Below are 17,421 nucleotides of genomic sequence, written 5' to 3'. Positions count from 1 at the left end.
CCAAAAAACCCCCAAGCCCCAGCTATTCACGAGTCTGTATAACTTCTCATTTTTCCTTTCCTGTCATGGTTGCAATAATGAAATTCTGTAGAGTATTGTGGAAGTAAACTATCCAACTCTTTGGTTTGCTTAAGAGGTAGTTTGTGGTCGGGTACCAAACAGACGTGTCAAATTACCTAACTTTAATTTCAAGTAATTGGTGAACAGAATTACCCTTGGGGTTGAGGGAATTATAAACAATGCAGCTCCTGGTACTTTTCTCCCCTCTGGATAGAGCCAAGTGGAAATTGCTGCTAGTAGGTATGCTACAGCTGCTCGTGACAGTCTGAGAAGGTGGATATTTGCAAATAATACAATTCACTTGACCTTCGCTGCTTGACAATGAAAGAAAAACTATCTGAAGTACTTTCTTGGGGTTTTGGTAAGCACTATCATTCTTTCCTGTGATTTCTGCAGTGAACGTTTAAGTGTTGGTAATAATTTAAGACAATATCTTTTGAGTAAGTTTTGATATGCACAAACTTAGCCTAATAAAAAGGACAATCCAGACTTGACCTCAAATGCTGCTCCTTAGTTAATGTTATGTCTGCAAAAGAAACATAAGGCTTACATTGACTAGGAAGAAAAAGAAGGAATAATATATGTGATAATCCCTGTATGCTTTTTGATGATCCTAATTGCTATGAAGGGGGCAATGGGGAGGAATTAATGGGTTTTTCACTTCCCAAAGGACTTTCTGAGAACATACAGCCTTGATGAATCTCTATTTCTATTGTCAAATTCAAAGGTCCTGATTCTCATATCACTCATACTGTGTGTTTCCTTGACTTGAATGGGTTTAATTTTGTTTTATGTGGGAAATGTCAACACACTCTTTTCATGGTATTCTATTCTGAAGTCTCCAAATCAAGAAGTGAGGATAATTCAAATCAGTTTGAGATAAATACCTGAGCTCAAGTGGTCCCTTTCAGACTTGATTGGCATTAAGTAGGAACCCAGCAGGTCTGTCAAATCCTTTCTTCATATAGACTAGTCAGATTATTTTGGATATCTCCATCCCTACACTTCATGCATTGCTCTGTTTCCTCTGTTGCTCTGATCACTGCTGAGACTGATGGATTCTGATGTTTTTAAACCAAACTGAACATCCACTGGGCCACCTGTCACCTTAGGGGACTTTATGAAATAGTATCTTGACCACAGAACTAACCACCAGTTGCTGAGAGTCAGGCACATATGAAGAAGCAGAGGAATGATCACCATGCAATTTTAAAAGTCAATGTGTATAAAGTTAATGCAGCTATATTGGTACCACTTAAACACTTAACCACATGCATATCCTATATTCAAACCCTCAAACTGAAAACCTTGAAAAACCCTATGCAAACACACAAGCCAAAACTTGATAATTAAGAATTCAGCCAGCACCAGTTAGAGTGTTGTGACTATCAGGCCACACACCCCATGGTAAAACACAGTAGAACTGAGGTTCCTGTTGTCTGATACTGCACTTCTGAGAAGGACAGAAGAAAAAGTGATAGTCCACTGTATGTGAGTTAAGAAAGGCTCTCAACATATCAGTATGTTATTGACAAAAGCATCAGTTGGCCAAAACTTGGAGATCCCGAATTTTGTGGAACAGCTAACTACTCCAGTACTCAAAAGAAAAAAACTTTTAGGAAGAGCACAGTGTTCAATAGACTCTACTTACTATTACTGTGTGGTTTAACTGGTGAATTGCTGTTGTTTGTAACGTGAAACAAACTACTGGAGGGAAAAAGAGGGTTTTATTTTTATGTTCTATATCTCTTTTCAAGGCTATTGTTAACAGATGGAGGCAACCAAGAACCATACTGTGAGGTATTATGTGGCTGTGCTGTAAAATAAAAATTGAATTTGAATTCTTATAATATGAGAGATGAAAGGCATTACTGTGTTGATTTCTACATCAACTCCTGTAGTAATGAACAGTGGCAGTCCAGGCCCACTCACCAACAAAGAATTGGGTTTGCATGATGAAGTGCTTCTTTCAAGAGAAAGAAAAATCAGATATGAGATTTTTTACTTTCCGGTGCCACAGGACATTTGCTGTCTTACTAGTTCAACAGGTTTTACTCTCAGCTGCTTGTCAGGGCCTGTACATTGCCTCCATTTTGTTTGGTAACTGTTTATAATTTAACCTGGGATTGGTCTCGTTTACTTGCAAATGGTCTCTGCCTTCTTCAGTTTAGAGTTCTATCCATGATTATGTGTCTGTGAGTGTGTGTGCTAATGTTTTGTTTACCCATAGAGTTATATCTTGCAAGCACAGAAATGTTTGTCCATAAGAATAGTGATGTTTGTGGGGTTTTTGTGGGGATGTCTCTAAGGAAAGCCAAAAATACACCATGGTCAATTTCTATGGGTTTCAGAATGCATGTGAGAGGCTGGGAGTCAAATCTTGGGCTCACACACATTGTTTTATTCCAGTTGAGATCAACAGCAGATAGAGGTTTGGCCCCAGGTGTTTAAAGCCTTTCCTTCCTTTTTAACTATAGCTTGCCTTATCGGCCCCAAACTGTTTCAAGATCGTTAGCTTTTAACTGTGGGAAACTGAGTAAGCAACCAACAGAAGCCCTGCCTGCTTATGGGAAGCTGCTGTTGCTGCTGCTTTGAATGTCTGTCCATGCCACTTGCGCCTCAGCCCTGCTTCCTTCTTGCACTACCTGTCAGCAGCACATGTCCGCCAGGAAAGTCACCCCATCTTTAGTGCACCAAAACCGCTCGGTAGGCACATGACAACATTTGAGCTGAAGCACCTGGGCTTTGGCATTTCTTTCTCAGCTGCTAAAATCTCTCTTTGGAGCCTTCCTTTATTTGATTTGTTCCTTTATTTATTTATTACTGAGCTGTCTATGAGCAACTGGAAGAGACAAATATCATTCTCTGAAGTTTTCAAACTTTTAGAAAGTTATGAGGCAACAGGTTCTGCAAGCTGAAATCTTTCCTTTTTATTTTTGTTCTAATTTGTTTCTCATTTAGAATTTAATGTTAAAAATCTCCCCTATAAAATCATAGTTCCAGTAACATATTTGCTCCAAGCACTAGTTCATTCATGTTTGCAATACAGCTTCAGACTAAGTGGAAGATTTTCAGTTTTCTCTGTTATTTATTCCACTTTCTTGGGAATACCAAAGTTATGTCACTAGCATGCTTTGGTATTTCTTTTCATACTCTCTGCACTGACAAAATCAAGAACCCTAAAAATATGCAAGACCTCTCTGAAACACAGGACTGACTTAAAGGAGTAAGATATGTTTCTTTGTTTAAAGTGTTGTGTTTTTTAGATTTTAGAGTTTATTTTCGAGAAACTTTCAAATTTTATTTGTGCAATGTATGCTAGAAACATTGTATTTTATACTGAGAGCTGAAATTCTTGCGAAATCACTTGAATCCAGTAGATATGAATGTAAAACTATTAAAAAATCACAATGCAATTCTGACAACTGTCAGCAGGTCTCCCAGGTTAACAAGCAGAATTTTTCCACCAAGACACATTAAAAAAACAAAATGACAATCCATTGTATAGTTTATATTCAGCAGTGCCATTTTTATAAAAAAAAACAGTGTCTCTTTGTACCCTAGTACTTTTAGTTTTTAATGAAGTCAGTTTTAGTTTAAAGTCAGTTTTAGTTTAATCTAGTCCTCTGGTCTGCATCAGTCTTAATTTATAAAGGAGTTTTAGTGGTGGTTATGTCTTCTGATTCCCCCAGATCTGGTCATTCTGATTTGATATGTAATTTCTGTATTTTTGTATGAGTAATTTCTCCTGAAGATTACAGTGCTATTCTTTCAATAAGAAAAAAATCTTTTTTTCTCCTCCTCTACTGTGCCCATTTTAAGGTTAGTAAGGAAAGTTGGAATGTTAAATAAAACTTCTGGTGGGCACAGGGATTATGTTTGCGGTGTCGTAGAATCATAGAATCATTTAGGTTGGAAAAGACCTTTAAGATCATCAAGTCCAATTGTTAACCTAACACTGGCAAGTCTACAACTAAACCATGTCTCAAGTGCCACATCTACAAAGGTGTCTTTTAAACACCTCCAGGGATGGTGACTCAACCACTTCCCTGGGCAGCCTGTTCCAAAGCTTGAGAATCCTTTCAGTGAAGAATTTTTTCCTAATATCTAATCTAAACCTCCCCTGGCACAACTTGAGGCCATTTCCTCGTGTCCTATCGTTTGTTACATGGGAGAAGAGACTGACACCCAACTCTCTACAACCTCCTTTCAGGTAGTTGTAGAGGGCGATGAGGTCTCCCCTCAGCCTCCTCTTCTCCACACTAAACAACCCCAGTTCCCTCAGCTGCACCTCGTAAGACTTGTACTCTAGAGCCTTCACCAGCTTAGTTGCCCTTCTTTGGACATGCTCCAGCACTTCAATGTCTGTCTTGTAGGAAGGGGCCCAAAACTCAACAGAGAATTCAAGGTGTGGCCTCACCAGTGCTGGGTACAGGGGGATCATCACTTCTCTAGTCCTGCTGGCCACACCATTCCTGATAGAAGTCAGGATGCTATTGGCCTTCTTGGCCACCTGGGCACACTGTTGGCTCATATTGAGCTGGCTGTCGATCAATACCCCCAGGTCCTTTTCCACTGTGTAGCTCTCCAGCCACTCTTCCACATGCCTGTAGTGTTCCATGGGGTTGTTGTGACCCAAGAGCAGGACACATCACTTAGTCTTGTTGAACCTCATACAGATGGCCTCGGTCCATTGATCCAGCCTGTCCAGATCCCTCTAGAGCCCTCCTACCCTCAAGTAGATCAACACTCCCACCCATCTTGGCGTCATCTGCAAACTTACTGAAGAATCCACTTGATCCTCTCATCCAGATCATTAATAAAGATATTAAACAGAACTGGCCCCAGTACTGAGCCCTGGGGAGCACCACTTGTGACCAGCCGCCAACTGGATTTAACTTCATTCACCACCACTCTTTGGGCCTGGCCATCCAGCCAGATTTTACCCAGCAGTACACCTGTCCAATCTATGAGCATCCGGTTTCTCCAGGAGAATTCTGTGGGAAATGGTGTCAAAGGTTTTACTAAAGCCTAAGTAGACAACATCCACAGCCTTTCCCTCATCCCCTAAAGCAGGCCACCTTGTCATAGAACAAGATCAGGTTATTCAAGCAGGACCTGCCTTTCATAAACCCATGCTGACTGGGCCTAACCACCTGATTGTTCTGTACGTGCCATGTGATCTGCTCAAGATGACCTGCCTCATAACCTTCCCCAGCACTGAGGTCAGACTGACAGGCCTGGAGTTCCCTGGATCCTCCTTCCAGTCCTTATTGTAGATGGGTGTCACATTTGTGAACCTCCAGTCAACTGGGACCTCCCCAGTTAGCCAGGACTGCTGATAAACAATGGGAAGTGGTTTGGTGAGCACTTCCACCAGCTCCCTCAGTACCCTTGGGTGGATCCCATCCAGCCCCATAGACCGATGTGTATCTAAGCGGTGTATCAGGTCACTAACCATTTCCCCTTGGATTATGGGGTCTTCATTCTGCTCCCTATCCCTGTCTTCCAACTCAGGGGGCTTGGTATCCAGAGAATAACTGGTCTTACTATTATAGACTGAGGCAAAGAAGGCATTAAATACCTCAACCTTTTCCTCATCTTTTGTCACTACATCTTCAACCACATCCAATAAAGGATAGAGATTGTCCTTAGCCTTCCTATTGTTAATGTATTTACAGAAATATTTTTTATTGTCTTTTACGGCAGTAGTCAGATTAAGTTCTAGCTGGGCTTTGGTCCTTCTAATTTTCTCCCTGCATAACATCACGACATCCTTGTAGTCCTCCCGAGTTGCCTGCCCCTTCTTCCAAAGGTCATAAACTCTCCTTTTTTTCCTGAGTTACAGCCAAAGCTCTCTGTTCAGCCAGGCCTGTCACCCTGGACCAGGGAGGTTCAGAAAGGTAAAAACCTACTAAGACATCTGCAGTAGTGTTTTCAGTTTGCCACCACTGGTAGAGGTGTTCATGTAGTGTAAACATGAACATGTCCTCTCTCTGAGTCCCACCAAGATGATGCAAGACATGAAGGGTAATGAAGAACATACATTTTGATCTGGCTGAGAATGAAACCATCGTATTATTTTTTTTCTGCTCTCTCAGTCAGGAAGCAGCATTATGACCTTGTTGAGCCATGTTTAGTCATGCACATTTTAGAAACGTTTCGGGTTTTTTTTTCCCTTTGGTAAGGGCCTTTTCTAGTTACCAGAGAACACAAACTATTCTCTGCCTTAGGAATGTTTAATGTTCCAACTTGGAAAGCTAATTAAAGAAGAGCTACAAAGGTGTAAAAATCACATTGGATAACAACAAAGAAAATAGATTTTTATAGAACAAAATAAAGCTAGGGCATGAAGAAAGATAACAACACAGAAATATTGAGACTCACGTGATGCCACATTACGAGCCACTCTCCTCTGTCCGTTCAACCAGAGACCCAATATCATGGCTCTTCACAGAAGGGACCTGGATTAACGTATATACAACTCAACCCTCTGAAATGCAGTGGTTGAAACAAATATGACTAGGCAGGTAGAGGGTGCAGTAAGCAAGCTGAAGTGTCAAAAAAAATTAAGAAGCTAAAAAAAAAAGGTTGACATATCACTAAGGAGTGAGAAAGTCTCTACAATATAGCAATTCTCTGCACATAGAAACCTCACCTTCAACGATCTTTATAGTCTATATGGTGTATATTATTTACATCTGATCATTCAGTTTAGTAAAACAAAAAAGCACCATCTGCCCAACCGCACTTTCCTTCCAGGAAATTGAAATGAGAACGGATGTTGTCTTTCGTGCTTATTTTCATTCTTTTTCATGTTTAACTCTTAGTACAGTTGGTATATGGTCAAAAAGAAATGTAAACCAACGTATTCCTTAGCCACCCTTTCCCAAAGCACACAGTAAAGGAAAAAAAAAAAAAAAAAAGAAGACAGTCATAGAAAGATCAGAAAAATCCATCCTGAAATAGATTTCCATGCACAATTATCACAATTAGAACATGGGGACACTGATTGCCTATGTTCCTTGGCAGCTGTTTTTTCCTATAAGGCATATAGTCAAGCAGATAGAAAACAATAGCACAGGAGAATAGTCAATTAATCAGGGAGTTATCAGTCTTTAGAACAAGATACATACTCAACCTTTAAGATTTCTGAAGTGTTAGAGGTAACAGAAAGCCCCATCTTTTCTTCCATCCCCCAAATAAGCAGTGTTGTATGCTTATGTACTTAAGCATATATGTCAAAAAGGTGAAGAAGAAAAGCTTCCAGTTATATTTTGATGTATAGGCATGACAGCATGGTTACATAGACTGAGTTGTTGTGGTAGCTAGAATTTTTACTGCAGTTCCCAGAAAATTCTTCAACATCTGTCTGTCCATTTTTTTTTTTTTTTAATGTTATTCCTTGTGTAGTTAAAATTAAGGAGCAATGTGCGTATCAGGCATAAATAGTCAGGCTGCAGTCATATTCTCCAGGGAATGCTGTTCTTCCCATACTCATTTTACAGAAAGTGTCTGTATATATGCAGTTTAATCCTCATGTTTGTCTGATCATCTGTGAGTGTCTATGCAGTGAGAAGGAAGGATGATGAATTGCATCTACACTCCTCACCACCCTGGGGTAGCTAGAGACTCTTTTTGGCACCAGTTTAAATGAGGATAGCCACAGATCTGCTCAAACCTACGCAATAACTACAGTAGCTTACTCACTATGAGCTGTTCCACTGATTCACTAGCTGGCATGATTTGTCTTTAATTGAGCCTCCCCCCCCATGTTGGACATGACCCCTTCTTCACTAGATGTAGAGGTTTCCACCTCTATGTGCCTATGTATTAAGTACACCTCCTAGTGGCTGTGGAACGGGAAGCCAGAAATGACTCAAAAACACTGAGTGAATGACAGCTGTGAACTGAGAGACATCTCCTTCTCCTCGCCCTTCTGGATTGCCCACTTTTTCCTTGGCAGAAATGTTACCATGTGATAGATAGCTAAAATCCAAGTTACCGTTCACAATGTTTTCAGGGATTGGTTTCAACACTGAAAATGACCAACTACTAATTTTGGGTTTTCATGAGAATTTTAATTGCAATCCCAAAAGGTTTTGCACCAAAACCAAAAGTTTCTTCTGATAGTGGGAGAAATTTTTAAGAAGATAGTCCGTTGGGTAGTCCAGCCTGAGAAAGTTTAGTTTCAGTACCTGTTTTGTTGCAGCCATCCCATATGACCCCAGACATTCCTCTGAGGTTTTTTTGCCTAAATGGTGTGACACAGGTCCTGAAGAAATATCTCAACAAACCGAAAAGCAAAATATGTTAGCATAGATACAAACCCATACATTGCAGCCTTACTACTCATAATACCCATGCCATATATATCCCCATGCCTCAGCCTGTCTGGCCCAAATCCTAAAAAGTATTTGAAACAAATTAGGTGCCTAAGTACTTCTGAGACATAGGCTCCCATTTCTAACATACAGATAATAGATAGTCTTCCTTACCCAGATGGCCTAAGGATATTCATTAATCACATTAAGATTGTGAGGTGCTCAGCTACTATAAATAGCAGAGTTGCATGAGCTCCAAGGTGGTGGTTACCTAGGAGATATATGGATCAACATCCCTACTTTTCCCCGCTGTTCCTTGGGGATGGCATGGCCATGCTTTTTACTGATCAGCACCTTCAGGTTTTACTGCTGCTCTGACCAGCACCAAAACCACAAGTAGAACATGGCTACAGAAGAGGTAAAAGCTGTGTGTTCTGATTTGCTGACTTTTCCCCTCCTGTCTTCTCCATCAGTGTAATAAACCTCAAGTCTCTGCATTACCAATTAATAGGCTTTAAAATACCCTTTTAGAAATGTTAACATTTTTAATTAGTAGCGCAAAGAAAAAAACGTTCAAAGCTACCTACTTTTATGCTACTCTTTAGCTCAACGATAAACAAGTCTGCTTATTTAAATCAATTTTATGTAAAAACAACAGCAAAGGCTGAGTGCTTTACATGTGGAGAACCTTCTTGATGGAGAAAGAGTGCAGCAGAGAATAGGAGAGAATGGGACTGCTTGTCTAATCGGGATGTACCACCGTACTGAGAATTGCTCAGCTCTATGGTATAGACCCTGAGCTGCTAACAGATATCCTTCTTTAGCTACAAGACTGTGCTTTTGGAGTAAAGAAGATCACAACTCCATCTGTACTGTTGCTGTGATGTACTGAGTGGGAGTTGTGTACAGGACAGTGAGAACTGTGAAGTTCGAAAGTGGCCATGGATTTATTATAAAGAGAACTCTCGAGCTGTTTGGTGTTTTTCTGAAAGCTTATCTTGAATGAAGTTTTTAAAGTTTTTGATGTGCTCAGTTAACTATTTGAAAAATTGTTTTCAATTTTTATCACATTTTTCACTTTTAGAAGCAGAATCCCAAGAGAAAATATACCATGAAATGTGGCTTTTTTGGTGATTCTTTTGACTAGAAGGGGAGAAAATCTGGTAAGAAAGACTAATGATATGAGATCTATATGCCAGTATCCCAAACTCAGTCGGTACCTTGGCTCATTCTAACCCTGAACTCTTCCTTTTGAAGGTTGACTAGCACTGGTCCTAAAAGCAAGGATAGATCCTAAAGAAATTCATAGAGAGGGACTGAAACGCCTTAGCTGAATTTTATGGATGTTCTAATGGAGAGATGCAGAGATTGAAAGCCATTCTGAATGTTGATATGGATGTGGATCTGTTTCCAATGTGATTTGCAGCTCCTTATGGAAAAATGTAAGAAAGCACATCTGGGCCACGCCGGCAGCCTGTCCAGCCCAGTGCTCTGTCCCCAGGAACAGCAAACGGCACTGTTGTTTAGGGAAATCCCACAAACCTGGCTGCATTTTGCAGTCCCATCCACAAAGATTGGATTAGGACTATTAGAGGGTACACCTTCACTTAATCCTTTTAGCATCCCTTTATGGACCTGTGGTCCATGATAAAACAGCCAGATTTAAAGCCCCTTAAAAAATGAAGTCCTCTAGGGGAAACACTGACAAGATCCTTTAGACTGTTAGCACTGTTGGGTGCTGCTTTAATAAAGGAACTCCAGTCACACTGTGAAGCAAGAGCAATGCATGACTGCGATATCGCTGCCATGTGAATGAGCTGTCCCAGTACTGCAGAGTCTGCTCTTTACTGTACGCAGAGACACATCAATACTGAATATAGTGTGTTAGCAAAACAGAATGGAAATCTTTTAGGTGAAGAATGGCTTCACTGATTGCTTTGCTCTACCAGAATGGGGTGTGTTTTCAGGCATTCTGATAAATGTGTGCTATTTTTCAGCCATTCAGTGTGAAGTGCTGTAGGTTTCATATAAACTTTTATTGCTCACCACAGGCATGGAAGGATTGATTACATTGTTTGGGGATTTCCTAACTTCTGAGACTGCCTCTTTAGCCAGCCTTAATACAGTGTAAGGAGGGAACAAAATGTTACAGTGCTATTCAGTAGCCTGATGTCTACCTTTGCTCTTTTAGGATCAGCCCATCTGGTTTGGAATAGGGTAGCCAATAGTCAGCCTCATCCACATGCATTCTGAACATCTCCAATGCCTGAGGGCGGTTGAATTGTTAGTGATGAGTACGATGGTGTCTTGCTACAACTATGGGCAATAAGGAACAGAATTTAAGGGTTGTTTCATGTCATTACTTATGCTTTTGAATAGCTGTGAGCATTGCTGAAAAGGAAGTAAAAGCCTGACCTTGGAATTGGGGTGCTATTGGTGTCTGAGGTGTGCAAGCAAATTTTGGTGAATCTCTGCTGAAATCTACTTAATGTAGAGGGAGTCAAGAACAGATGATAACTTTTTTGAGGCAAGCAGCTTAACATGCTTGCACAGGGACCACTCTGAGTAGAGCAAATTCATGCTGAGCCCTGACAGTTAACTCTTAGTGAATTGTCAATACCTTAGGATTTCTGAACCAGTTACTGGAGATATCACCTCTCTCCAATTCTGACATAATGAACTAGTCTGGTTTCACTCATTCCTGAGTAGGCTTTTCACATTTTCAGACCTCAGGCTTACTAGAACTCAGTTTTACCGGTTTTCAGGTCACATATTGAGCTGGACATTTTGCATTTCTGTATATTAATTTTTACTTTATCTGTGGGGACAAATATAAAAAAAATAAGCTTACAACATGATCTAAATTTCTTGTAATTTCTACCAGGACTGGTTATAGCCCTCACAAAGACACTGACCTGGATTTCAACTACATTACGACTTGAATCTACTCAATTGTACTGTAGTTTCATGGAGGATTCTCGTCACGTGTATTTGCTAGCTATGTGGCACCCTATCCTATTCTTGATTACTGGGCAAATGTCAGGAATACCTCCCTTAAAATGAATGTTCCTTTCATCGGTAAAAATCTAGCAAAAGGAGACTGGCGCCCTAGGCATTATGAACAATACAGGCTTTCAATAAATAAATAATTCAATTCAATTAAAACAAATGTCTACCCTGATGTACCATAGTTTCTAATTTCTTTAATAAGCATTCTTGGGAGGTGTTTATGGGAACTGATCCTCAATGAAAACTTCAAGGATGGTTCTGTAAGAAAGCAGAAGTTGCGGCCACCTTACTTTCCTTCCAAGAGAGCATGATGTAAAACTTCAAGAGAACTCCAGCTCAGAATAAGCCTGCTGAACTCATATTGTGTAGGGAAATGTGGGCTTAGACTACAGGTACGTATGGAAACTTTCTTCCTGGAAAGGCTGTGCTCAAAAAGAGACAGTGGGCAAAGAACAAGATAAGGAGCTAGTGAGTGATGTAAATCCTGTGCTACTGTGTCTACTGGTGGCCTTAGTCGTGTGCGAAGATGTAGATGCACTGAAGTTGTGTGTAGCAGTCTTGGCTAGCTCTGTGCACTCCTGGACTCCCATCAGGGAAGCTACAGATGCAGACACAGCCCAGCAGACATCAACACACCGAGCCAACTGGCTCTGCAACTGTCTATTTAAGTCACTGAGTCTAATGTTTTCTACTGGCTGGTTGCCTCTGGAGATTTAGAGACAGCCTCTGTGCACAGACATGGGGATAGAGTTTATGCTCTGTCTACTGGCCTGGGAACAGGATTTTCCTCATGCATTCCTGGCATCTTTATCACCTTCAAACCCAATCCTATATCCCTAACTAAATTCAAAAATCAGGAGGAGAATGTGACTCAACAAACTTGCATTAAAAACCCCTGGGGGAGGTTCACCATTCTGTTTTTCTGCCTGAATAGATATGTGGGAGGGTAACAATGCACTGAAAAGTGACAACATATAGGGACAGAATCTTCCCAAGAATGAGTGCTCCCGCTGCCTGCTGAAACGGCTCAAGGGCAGAATCCAGCCCTTAAATGTTGTCAGACAACTGGGCAAACAAAAACAGTTTAGCTCAAACTGCCTCCACTTTTTCTGCTCAGAATCTGATCAGTCTAAGATGTCAACTTTTGAAAGTAAAACCTGGGTGAGTGATTGGATCCTTACCCACCCTTCCCTTTGGGGAGAGATTTATGGTCTTGCTTGAAACCAGCCATCAACTCAAACTGAGATTCACATGATGCAAACTAGACCTGGACTGAAGCCTCAAAACTCAGATCTGGATCTAGATTTTAAATGGTGAGACTGGGGATAGGATAACAACCCACCTAATCCAAACCCACATAAATGTATCTCTCTCAAATTTTTTAAAACTCACCAATACACCACATTAATTTCAGTTTACAGAAATTCATTTGGGCATTTTTCATGAGAGATTATTTTAACCTTGTCCCAACACTATTTACTCATTACACACTGTCTCACACAGGTGTGTGATCTTCTCTACAAAAAAGTCTTCACAGAACCCTAAAGCAAATAGTTCATCGGTACAATGTGCGCTATGCTACAGACAGCAAAAGATAAAAGAAAAAAGAGAGAAAGAAAGCAGAGGTGCAAAGAAACTGGTGCTATTTCTTGTCATACAAAGGGTTGCTAAGTACTTTTCATTTACACATATGACTTAATGATGATTGTATGATATTTAAAATTACTGCCACCCACCAGAGATACATTAAAACTTTTATCAATATGTCTCTTTTACTATCTATTTGACTGTAAAAATGCAGAGATCATTGGGAAAAAAACAGCTTGTTGCCAGTCACCAAAAAACAACTCTATGACCTTTCTAGATTTTTTTTTTTTTTTTTTTTTTAAAGAAGAAGAACTAAGCCCCTTCTACTAGTATCAACATGATTTAAATTTACATGAACAAATAAGCTGTTTCACACAATGGAAACAAGTAATAAACTAGGACGAGAACTGTGACCAGCCTGGGACCTCTTAAAGACCCCCCTGGACCTGGCAGGAGCCTGCTTTTTCTATCTCAGGGACAACTCCCCACACTGGTCTAATTACCTTTTTAAATTCATATCTAGAACCACAGGCTGCCTCATGGGATTAAGCACAGTATGCTTTGCAAATTGAAAATAAGATAGCTGTTAGGAATATATACTTGCCTCTATGATTACAGCAACAAACAATGGCAAAACATTAATTTACATCTATTATAATGGCGAAACAAGGCCCAGGATTTTCTTTGTGTATAGGCAAGAGATAAATTTGCAAAGGTGAGATTCTAAAAGGTGTAGGCTCTAATGAGGGAGATTCTCTTGCAGAGCAGGTAACTGGCAGGATGACATCAACTCGAAGTTATGAGGATTCAGTATATCATTAAATTTATTTACCATAAAATGGATTGAGGTTTTTTTACATAGTAAAACTATTCATAGGGAAACAAAGTTTATGTATATCTGTGGGGTGGAAGGCATTTGTGTGGGGTGAAACTGTGCAGAGTGGTTGCAACAACAATCCAGTCATGCCTGGGTCTAGGATTTTTAAAGGTGTTTTATCTGGTAGAAATGAATACAGCATTTACAAATTGAAAATAACTCTGTAAACTCAGATAAGATTGTCTTGGTAATATTTTACCAAGGAAGCAGCTCACCACTGCTTACTTTCAATTAGCCATCTAAATCATAGCCTATACAAAAAACAATCCCTGCTGCCTTGCAATAAAAAAAAAAAAAAAAAGAAAGTTAGACTAGTTCCTAAGAGTTTTGATTCATATTGCTGAATATGGAAGATCTGTAATCTTCTCCTTGGAGTCTATAGTCTAATGTAACTGCTTGAAAGTACTTTCCTTCTGCTGCTGGCAAAGATATTTTTTTCTGAAATGAATGGTGATTCATTATAGATAACCCTTCCCGATTAATTTTGTTTTGACTTTAACTTTGGAATAAGAATATAAGCAGTAAAGTAGCTTCTCCCCAGATAGTAACTATGCTGTTATTTTTGGACCATATTGTAGTTGATGTTGAGAGAAGCCTAAATTTAGAAGGAAAAAAAAAAAAAGTTGATTGTCATCAAAAGTTTTAGCTGTAAGATAAAAAGTGGCATTTTATTATTATTACTTGTCTGTGATGAATAATAAATAAGCAAGTTCCTTGGAATAAGTATTCAACTTCAGTGGCTTCTGTCTACATAATTCACAGAACTAACACTCTTGGAGGGCTGATTGGTCAAACAGAAGAAATTTAATTTGTGTCTACACATTTCCAGGGATCTGCAGGTAATATGCTGGTAAATTTGAGGAGACCAAGTACAATGGCATAGCAGCCCTTGCTGTGACAGTGACTTTGTGAGGGTCCGATGCTGCATGAGAATGAGAATTTTGACAATTTCAATGATGTGAAGACATAGTTAAGAGCCTGAAAAATAGACATAGCTGTTGTAAATCACTATATGTAGCATTTTTCAGCAGCTAAATCTGGTTTATTACTTTTTCTGTAAATCAGTTTCCCTTCCTTCTCTTTGCCTGTTTTTTGACTAAGGTTCTGCTGATTTTTGCCCAGTTCTTCAACATCTTTTGTGGGCTTTTTCTCATTTCTGTTGAGAAGCATTAAACCTGACCTTACTGGATGAATACTGACTTGAAACTGTCACCTGTCGTGGGTTTTTATATTTTTGTTCTGTGGGTATTTTAAAGACTGTGAGGATGTCCAGACCATCTGATATGTCTGAGTTACCATCAAAGATCCACCAGCTTCACCAACAAGGAGGAATTTTCTTTCAAAGAAATATTGAAATTAAAAATTAACTGTGTGCCATTACACAATATTTATAACATAGTGTATATAAAGGCTTTTGGAAAGCTGGATGCTATCAAATACACCTGAATGATTTTACTTGCCTTCATAAAAGGATGAACGGTGAATGTACCTCCCTGAAAGCTGTTAGCCCCAGGCAGGAAAGGAGTTTTTCACTCTCCATCATTCTCTTCTTTTTAATAGTGATTTACTACTAGATAAACACATGCAGAGTGTTTTAAAGCTGGTGGAGAGTCCCACTGAAGTCAAGGGACTTGATATATGCTAGGATTACTCCACGCCGAAAAGTCAGGTTGAAGTTTCACTGTCTTGTTGAAGAAAGATCTAATTATTGAAGTATAATCTGATGAGCAATTTAGTCACTTAGGACAGGATGTGCCTACCTTTCTTATGTTTAAAGGCAACATTATTTTTTTTTACATCATTTTATTTTTTACCTAAAAGAGTCATAATTTACAGTAATGAATTAGATATTTTAGTCTTAAACAGAAATACATTTTACATAAATCTTCAGACATGACAGAAAAAGAAGCCCAAGTCCACAAAACCAAAAATTCTACTCCATCTGTGGATTCCCTAGGATTTTGGCCTACATGCATCATTTTGTTGCATGCTTTCACTGAAGCTCCGTCTACAGATGCAGGGGAACCCATTGTTCAGCCTATGTTAGTAGTTTCTCCTCCTGCAAAGAAGCTGAAAACATCTGAAATATTGCTGTGAGTTGTACATGCAGTGCACCTTGCAAAGTTTTACTCTCTAGCACTGGCCATTTTCAGCCACAGTCATTGATCACAACTGGCATCAGTAAAGGATCAGGCATGTGCTATGGGCAGGCTTCATCTGGTCCTAACACATACAAACTGCTGCTTGCTCAATGTATTGATTGCATAGTGCACAGGAGCATTTTATAAAATCAGAGACAGTCAGGGGGAGCACCTATAAAAATGCAGTAACAATTTATTTTATAAAGAATTTTTGTAAGTCTCATGAAAAACAGTAGCCCATGAGCTGCTATAAATATTACACTGCAGATGTTTGGAAAAAACCTGTTCACTTATAGGATACACAGAGCTAATTCTTGAAGAAAAGTTGGTTAAAAACTGGGAGGAACTAGAACTGATGAGTTGACCCAGACTATTGCATTGGTAATAGTTTGACTTATGCACTGGTCTGTTTTCAGCTGTCCTTTTTCTGTCTTTTTTTTTTCACTGCAGTGAAATAGAAACAGAATATTCTACATATCCCATAATCTGAGCTATAGCACAGCCATCCAGCTGTGATCTTTCCTGTACCTGAGCAACATCTGAACAAAATCCCGTGTGTGTGTGTGTCTGTATATGTATATATATGGACAGATTTGTACCAACTCTGTGTTGTTACACTTGACTTACTCTTTTTTTTAATTATGTAAAAAAATCACATTAAGCTGAATCTAATTACTGCAATGTATATTAGAAGCAGGGCACCATCAAAATTTTATTTAAATTAATCAGGTTTTGATTTAAGATATTAAATTCAAATTAATCATGTAAAAATGGAAATGATCCTTGACGTGCTTCCAGCTGTGACTTCAGTCTGTTTTCTCGTGTGAGTCACTTTCGGGATGTCTTGGGGGGAACATTACGAAAATTCACGCCGGTGCTATTTCAATTAGAGTTATTTAGCAGGACAGATGTAAAGAATATGGTATAATTAAGAAGGAGCTGATGACACGGCTAAAGATTTTCAGGATCAAAAAAAAAACTGTTAGTGAAAATTGACTACTGGTCATGTAGTCCAAGTTCAAATATGCTGGGGTTAAGCACTCATTAACGATGGAACGAGGTCTTTAGATAGACTGTTGGACTCTTTCTCTGGAGCAATCTGCAGAATTCTGCCCTGGAAATAACTTTGAAGCTTCATTAGCAAGCAGATGATACCTGATAACATAATTTTAAAATTCTTAAAATAATTTTCCTCCCCCTGGTGCCTAATCTTTTCTGGCCAGCTAACTTCAAAGGCCTTCAGAAAAACCTGGAAGTGGCATATAAATGCCCGTATAAGAGGACATACACACAGAGACATGTATATGCATACAATCAAAGCATTGTTAAACTCATGATGAATACGAGCTGCCAGGAATACTGTAATTTCTTCTAGCGCCGTTTGAGCAGAATTAGTCTGTGCTACCTGCACGCTTCCTGACTG

The 17,421-nt window shown here is 39.4% G+C and overlaps 1 long non-coding RNA gene across 1 annotated transcript in view; it reads left to right on the top strand.

The window, feature by feature from the left end:
• The first annotated feature begins 255 nt into the window (after positions 1–255).
• Positions 256–17,421, top strand: part of LOC141942286 (uncharacterized) — a 46,439-nt gene continuing 29,273 nt past the window's right edge. Inside the window, exon 1 of the long non-coding RNA XR_012628591.1 lies at positions 256–421. This is a non-coding gene — a long non-coding RNA (uncharacterized LOC141942286). The remainder of the gene's footprint in view (positions 422–17,421) is intronic.

The sequence above is a fragment of the Strix uralensis genome, chromosome 4 (assembly GCF_047716275.1).
Source record: "Strix uralensis isolate ZFMK-TIS-50842 chromosome 4, bStrUra1, whole genome shotgun sequence".
NCBI lineage: Eukaryota > Metazoa > Chordata > Aves > Strigiformes > Strigidae > Strix > Strix uralensis.
Note: the sequence above shows the minus strand (reverse complement) of the source record. Positions and strands in the feature narration are given on the sequence as shown.